Genomic DNA, 7,633 nt, shown 5'->3' on the forward strand with positions numbered 1-7,633 from the left:
ACTAGTTGAAAAGACAAATTCCAGAACACTCTAACAGACTTACTGAGTCAGAATCTTGGGGTGGAGCCATGGAAGCTACATTTTTAAAAAGGCTCCCTGATGGGTTTTGCACACACTAACACTGAGGTACACTGCACCAGAAACTTGAATTGAAGATTTATTTAAAATACTTCCTATATGCCCTGATGTTATTCTATTCTTCAGAATAATTAAAGATTTAATCCTTTTTCTATTTCCCAAATCTACAGTTAGAATATGTAAATGTTTTTGAAAGCAACCTGTCTTGATTGTAAATAATTCTGCAAAGCGTTAATAGATTACAACTAAATTTCTTCCTGTAATATTGAAAATTAAATACCTTTCATGGGAAATCCAAACATTGGTCAAAAGTTTTGAGTTTTCCTTTAAGACAACTTTTTGGGAACTTACTTGCTGTGAATAAGCTAAATATTTTCCATCAAGTTCTCCTCCTGAGAAATCATGTGGTACTTACTGAAGTTTAGGACTTCTAAGTTTAGGATACTAAGCTTCTAATATCTCCTACATTGCATTATCTGGGGACTCAAATCAAGTGTGTCCTGGAATACTTGAAACTCTACCAAAGCTGCCCTCTTGTATCTCTCTCTTACAATCTCTCTTCCTCAGCTTCCCTGCAGGGGAGACCATGATTGGCAAAAATTTTTGTTGTCCACAAAAGCATTTATTCAAAAGGAAACCTGTACTCCTATATTTATTGCAGCACTATTTACAATAACTAAGACATGGAAACAACCCAGATGCCCAAAAATAGATGACTGGATCAGGAAGATGTGATATATGTACACAATGGAATACTATTCAGCAATCAAAAACGATAAACTTACATCATTTGCAGCAACATGGATGGAGCTGGAAGGAATTGTGCTCAGTAAAATAAGTCAGAAGGAAAGAGAAAAACATGAGATGGTTTCCTTATAGGAGGAATATAAGGAAACCAAACAAGGGACCAGAAAAAAAAAAGATTAAACTAGCAGGCAAACTATAAATTGGAGACATTCAGCAGGGGAGGGGGAGGAAAAGGGATCAAAACAAGGGAGAGAAGAATACAAGAGACTGTGGGATGGTTCATGGGTGACTTGGTGGTGGGAATTTTACAGGGACTACACCTGAGGGGAGAAAACAAATATTGTACAAAAATGAACAATGATGTAAAAAATATTTTTTAAATAGACCATTAAGATGAAAATATTGTTTTCCAGATAAAGGAACATTTTCTCATAACATACTTTCCATAGGGAGCCAAGTTATTATAGAATTACAAAGAAATATTCAATTTCTTTCAAAATTTAAAGACATTTCCATGGGAAACCAAGCAAATCATATAAGCAAGTTCATCATTGGGGTTGGTTTCAGCAAACAGTGGTGAAGGCATGGAGAAAACTCCCTCTGCAGAAGATTCTGCAGAGAAATGTTTTTGTCTCCTCCTTTGCTTATACCCACTCAGGCAGGTGAGAGGGCAAAAGTCTCACTCAGCCATTCCTTTTACTATTATTTAATTCATTTCAGTAAATGTTTTGTAGAAGCAATATGAAACTCTTGCCATCTGGGGTAGACAGATTCCAGGGGATCGGATGACCCCTATCTCCTGGTTGTCACTCTTTATACAATCCCCTGTCTCTAGGTCTGGGCAAGACCTATAACTTCATTCAAACCAACAGAATATGGCAAAGGTGACAGGATGTTACTTCTGTGGTTACAACATATATAAAACTACATCTGCTGACTGACTCACTCTAAAGACTGTCCTTGCTCTGTATTTAGGGAGCACATGTGTCAAGGAGCTGAGGGCAGCCTCTAACCAATAGTCAACAGAAAACCAAAACTCTCAGTCCTACAATTTCAAAGGACTGAATACCACCAACAAACATGCTAATGGGGAAGGAGAACTTTCTCCAGATGAGAGTCCATCCAAGGTCAACACAGTTATTGCAATCTTGAGAGACTCTGAGCAGAAGGCCTGGCTAAGTTGTCTCTGAGAAGCTGACCCACACAGACTGAGATAAAAAATATGTGCGTGTTAAGCCGTTAAATTTGTGATAATGTGTTAGACAACAGGCCATGATAATGCATCCTTGATTTATCCATTGATTTTTTTTTTTGTCATTCAATTAATTAGGTTAGCCGCCTGATACCTGAAAAGCATACTGGGCTCAAAATATTAACACAAACAAAATATATGACTTTTCAAGTTCAAATCTACACATAAACTAAGTACAAAGAAGTGTGTGAGATCCCGTAAGTCTGCACATGAGGGAATTGGAGCTCAGAAGAGAGTCCCAGTCAGGGAAACTAGGGAAAATAACATGAAGAAGGACCCAGGGACTAGGAGGATTTTGGAAGTAAAATTAAAAATGATTTTCAAAAGGGCCTGGAATTGAGGGAAAATGCAAAATAAGCAGTTTTATTTTGCCAATCTGCTTTCAATCATCTTCTGTTGGAAGAGTTGAAAACTATGGTCTATTTGCTGAATCTGACTATATGCCTGTGATTATAAAGTTTTATCAGAAAATTACTGTGCCCACTCACCTACATATTGTCACTGAAACGGCAGAACTGAGAAGTTCCAGTAGAGACCATATGGAACACAAAATCTAAATTATTCAGTATTTGGCCTTTTACAGAAAATATTGCTGATCATTGCACCATTGAGTTTCCCTTTCTTATCTCTTCCAAAATTTATACAGATTTCATATTTTTCTTGTCTCTTCTAGTTAGTAAATTTTGGTTTCATTTAGAAGTTCCATATTAAGCCCAATTTAAATACCCCACCCTCCCCAGCCTACAGGGGAAGGTCAAGTGAAACCCTGACTTTTTTTTTTTAATAAATTTTATTTTTATATTCCCCATACAATTGCAACCTCCTTATTTTGACCCCAATCCCTCCCCTCCCTTGTTCCAATAACATGCAGTTTTGATGATTACGGGTTTGTAGTATAGTTTCAAGTCTGGGGTGTGATGCCTCCATTCCCTTTTTTTTTTTTTTTTTTTCAGGAGAGCTTTATCTATTCGGGGTTTTTGGTAATTCCATATGAATTTCATCAATAATTCTTCTATTTCTTTGAAGAATGACTGTGAAATTTTTATTGGAATAGCATTGAATCTGTATATTGCTTTTGGTAGGATGGCCATTTTAATAATGTTTATTCTTCCAATTCATGAGCAGGGGATGTCTTTCCATTTCTTTGTGTCTTCTTCTATTTCTTTTAACAGTGTTTTATAGTTTTTATTGTATAGGTCCTTTACCTCTTTTGTTAGATTTATTCCCAAATATTTGAATTTTTTTGTTTCAATAATAAAAGGGATGGTTTTTTTGATTTCTTCTTCTTCATATTTACAAACAGCCCCAAGCCAGCCGGTAAGCTTGTGTGGAAAAGCAGCGCTCTTAAAAAGCAAATGCGGATCGCGGCTGCCCAGGTCCCCATGCCTGCGACCTAGGCTTTCGGGGAGATGCACAAGGGCCCTCACTGAGATGAATGTCCCTCACTGAGTAATCAGAAATCAGGCGCCCGGACACAGGAGCGGGGTGCAAAAGGCGCCATTTCTGCAGACACTGAAGTGGGCTACAGCCTGTGTCCTGGACCTGAGGGATTTGGAACTGAGACCCAGGGCACGAAATTCGGGGTGTGGGTTCCCCATGATGGTGGGGTACAAGGCAGACACAGCACCCCAAAGCCGTTGAGGCTTTCCCCACCACTCCCACTCTGTTCCCTGTTCCACGGGGAGAAAAAAACAGCTCCCCAAGGACACTAGGAGAGATCTCTGGCACCACCTAGTGACCAGAAAAAAAAATCACCAACACCCCATAGAACAGGGACCTTTCTTCAGTAAAGAAACCCTGACTTCTTGCAGTGAAGGAAAAGAGTAATTGTTATTTTTCTGAGGACTCCTTCCTGTCTCTTTTCAAAAATTATCTGCTCCAGAGCCTCCCCTGGTGGTGTAGTGGTTGAGCAGTGGGCTGCAGCGCTGGTTCGCTCCCTGGCCGCCGGCGAGGGTCCCACAAAAATAAAACAAAACAAAAAGAACACCTATCTGCTCCAGTTTGCTGATAAAATGAAGAGGTTAAAGAAATAGGACAAGATTCTTATTTTTTGTCTTAAAATAACCCTCTGTGTCTAAAATTAATGCTGTCCAGTTTCTTCTATGCTCTCTCTCTCTCCATTCTCATTCTAAGTGGTCCTCTTTTGGGAGTACATTGGGAGGTTCTTGGATGACTGTATGAAGCATGTCCCCACATGAACATTCCCTGCCATGAACATTCCCACTGCAACAGGACCTTCTCTTTCCCTCCAGTTCCCATTATTGGATACTCTTGAGATTGACTTGGGCATCTCCAATGGGCATTCCTTCTGGACTCCAGTGTCCATTTGAGGCATTAGATAGAAAGAATATGTATTGTTACCCCATTAACCATAAATTCTCCTCAACTCAGGTAAGCAAAGGAGAACCTCAGCAAAGTTTTTTCCTAAGTAGACATTGAACTGGAGTGTAATATCAGTCTTAGACTTTTTGTAATATTCCCAATCTCTCTCTTCTACTTGTTTTGGAGAAGAGAAGGTGTTATAGAAAAGAAGGAAAGAAACCTTTTACCACAGCAACCCTTACCCTGTGAACCCAATGATAAATACATTCTCATCTCTCTATATTCTAACTACCCATACAAATCATTTTATATCAACTGGTAGGAGAGATCATTTACTGCCAGTTAGTAACCATGGCATAGAAGGAAAATATTTAATACACTTCAATAAATACTAACTAAAATAAAAGATGTTACAGATAAAAAGACTTGGAGATTAAATTAAAGAGGATCTTACCATGCAAAAACTGATAATTTAGATACCACAGGGCATTGTTCCATAACAGAAAATTTATTGACATTGTATACCAGATAATTTTTTGTTTCAAGAGAATCTCCTGTGCACAAAAAAATCACCCTCCCCTAATTTCAACAACCGAAAGTGTTCCCAGGCATTGGTAATTGTCCCTAAATTGGGGGATGAAGGCATAATTGAAAAGTCCTGTAATTTCAATACTGATCAGCCAGCCAGGAGCAATTGGGCTTATGAAGAGAAGGAGCATCATTGGTTTATTTATTTTTTACCTTTTATATTAAGGATAGTTTCATGTAGTCAAATTTTAATTCCATGAAAATGAAAAATTACTCTGAAGTCATCTAAATGACTGAATATATAGAGACCGTAAATAATGTCATGCTATTTATATGGGTTCACACATAAATAGAGCAGAAACTAATTTTTGTTATGGGATTTTTCATCAAAATATCATCCACCATGCCAGAGAAGGGAAATTCTATTGTGTACCAGGTTCTGTGCTAGCCAATTTAACATGTTATCTCACCTAATCTTGAGAGACAATTGGGGGCTATTAAAACAAGACCCAGAAATATTAAGTTTTATAACCCCTAAATCACACAGGGAGTAAATAAGAATGAAATTTAAATAGGTCTGAAGGTGCAATTCATGGAACACAAAGTCATGGTCCTCTCTCTCGTGGTCCCATACATTTGTTTCTTGGATGGTGCCTGTAACACTCAAGACCAAGGTCCATCAGCACTATTGACTATCCCTTATTTTTTTGGAATCATTCCAAAGAACTGTGGAAATATTTCTAGCTGCCTATCACTATAAAACTTAATAACACAGCTGCCTTTATAGATTGGGGGACTAGACAAGATGACTACTGTGGACTCATTTATGTGATTCTCTTCAATTTTAAAATTTCATGGTATTTGAACATTGTTTCTATGTAAGCAGGAAATGAAGATCAAGCCAGAGTTGTAAAGGCTGGAATTTTGAAAGCGTGTCTCAACCTTTACTCAGTAAATGAGAGACTGACTTAAGAACTTCAGAAAATCTCTGTCAAGCTATCACCAGCCACTGATTGAAGCTATCACTTCAATCCCCAGCCAGTGAGGTAAACCACATGGTATAGCAGACCTTCTGTGTCTCACCCACTGCTCCCCTCAGCACTGCATTTCAGTAGATCTACCTATTCTGCTTCCCATTCTGTCTTTGATGAATCCTCTCACCCTCTTCAACTCTGGCCTACATCCCAATTCTTGCATGCATAAATAAAATAAATCTTTCAAAAAAATAATAAAATAATTAGCTGATCCTTGAGCTAACAAAGCAGACTTCAGTGACCATACATGAAAAATAATACATAACTTAAAGAATTACTTCAGGAAAACCACTAAACAGCAACAACAAGAAATCAGGGGGCAGAATGGAGAAAAAGGGACTTTCCAGAGCTGCCACATTATATTTTAAAGATGTAGCTTTCGGCCTCCCTTGGTGGCACAGCAGTTGAGCACTGGGCTGCAAAGCTGCCCGCAGCTTCTGCAGTGCCGGTTCCATCCCCGGCTGCCAGCGAGGGTCCCACATGGCTCAACAGACCTCTCCTGCTGTGCCCGCTGCTCCCCTCAGCAGCGTATTTCGTCAGTCTGCCTGCTCTGTTCCCCACTCTGGCTCTGCTGAATTCTCTCACCCTCCCGCGCTTCTGACTATACCCAGTGCTTGTACAAATCAATCAATCAATCAATAAATAAATCTTAAAAAAAAATTAAAAAATAAAAGATGTAGCTTTCAACCACAACAAAAACAAAAAAATACAAGCCATACGAAGAAGCAGAAGAGTATGACTTATGAACAATGACAAAAATAAATCAAAAGAAATTGTCCTTTACAAAGCCCAGATGTTGGACTTAGAAAAAAAGAACTTTCATCAATATGTGCATGATGGGAATCTCAGAAGGAGAAAAGAGATATAAAAAAAAGGCAAAAAATAATTGAAAATAAATGACTTAGGGGGGGCTCCCTGGTGGTGCAAGGGGTTAAGACCCAACCTATGAAGCTATCTGCAGCCACTGCAGCCCAAGTTTGATCCCCAGTCAGGGAGATACCCATATGGCACAGCAGACTTCTCCTGGCTCGCCAACTGCTCCCTTAAGCAGTATGTTTCAGTCAATCTGCCTGTTCTGCTTCCCACTCTGTTTCTGGTGGGTCCTCTCACCCCCCACACCTCTGGCCTGTACCCTAGTTCTTGTATACATATATGAAATAAATCTTTAAAAACATGGCTTAAACTTCTTACATTTAATTAAAAATATTAATTACATATCCAAAATGCTTTATATGAGGCAAATACTCCCTCAAATCAGAACTAACAAGATACCACAAGCAATTGAAAGCTACAGATCAACATGCCTTATAAAAAAAGAGACAGAGCTCAAAAAAATGCTTGCAAAACAATTCAGAAACGTATAAAAAGTACTACATACTATAACCAAATAAGAGTTAGCTCAGGAAAGCAAAATTGACATAACATCTAAAAACACATCAATGCTACATGTGATAATAAATAAAATAAAGGCCCAAAACCTCATTATTGGTTCAGCAGATGTTGACAAAGTACTTTACTAAATCTGACACTCTTTTATTATAAATATCCTCAACAAATTAGAAATAGAAGGGGATACCTCTAACCTGATAAATGTCACCCATTTAAACCAACTGTTAACATCATTTAAATGATAAGAGACAGGGGCTTCCCCGGTGGCGCAGCGGTTGAGCGC

This window comes from Talpa europaea (assembly GCF_964194135.1).
Source record: "Talpa europaea genome assembly, chromosome: 3".
Classification (NCBI taxonomy): domain Eukaryota; kingdom Metazoa; phylum Chordata; class Mammalia; order Eulipotyphla; family Talpidae; genus Talpa; species Talpa europaea.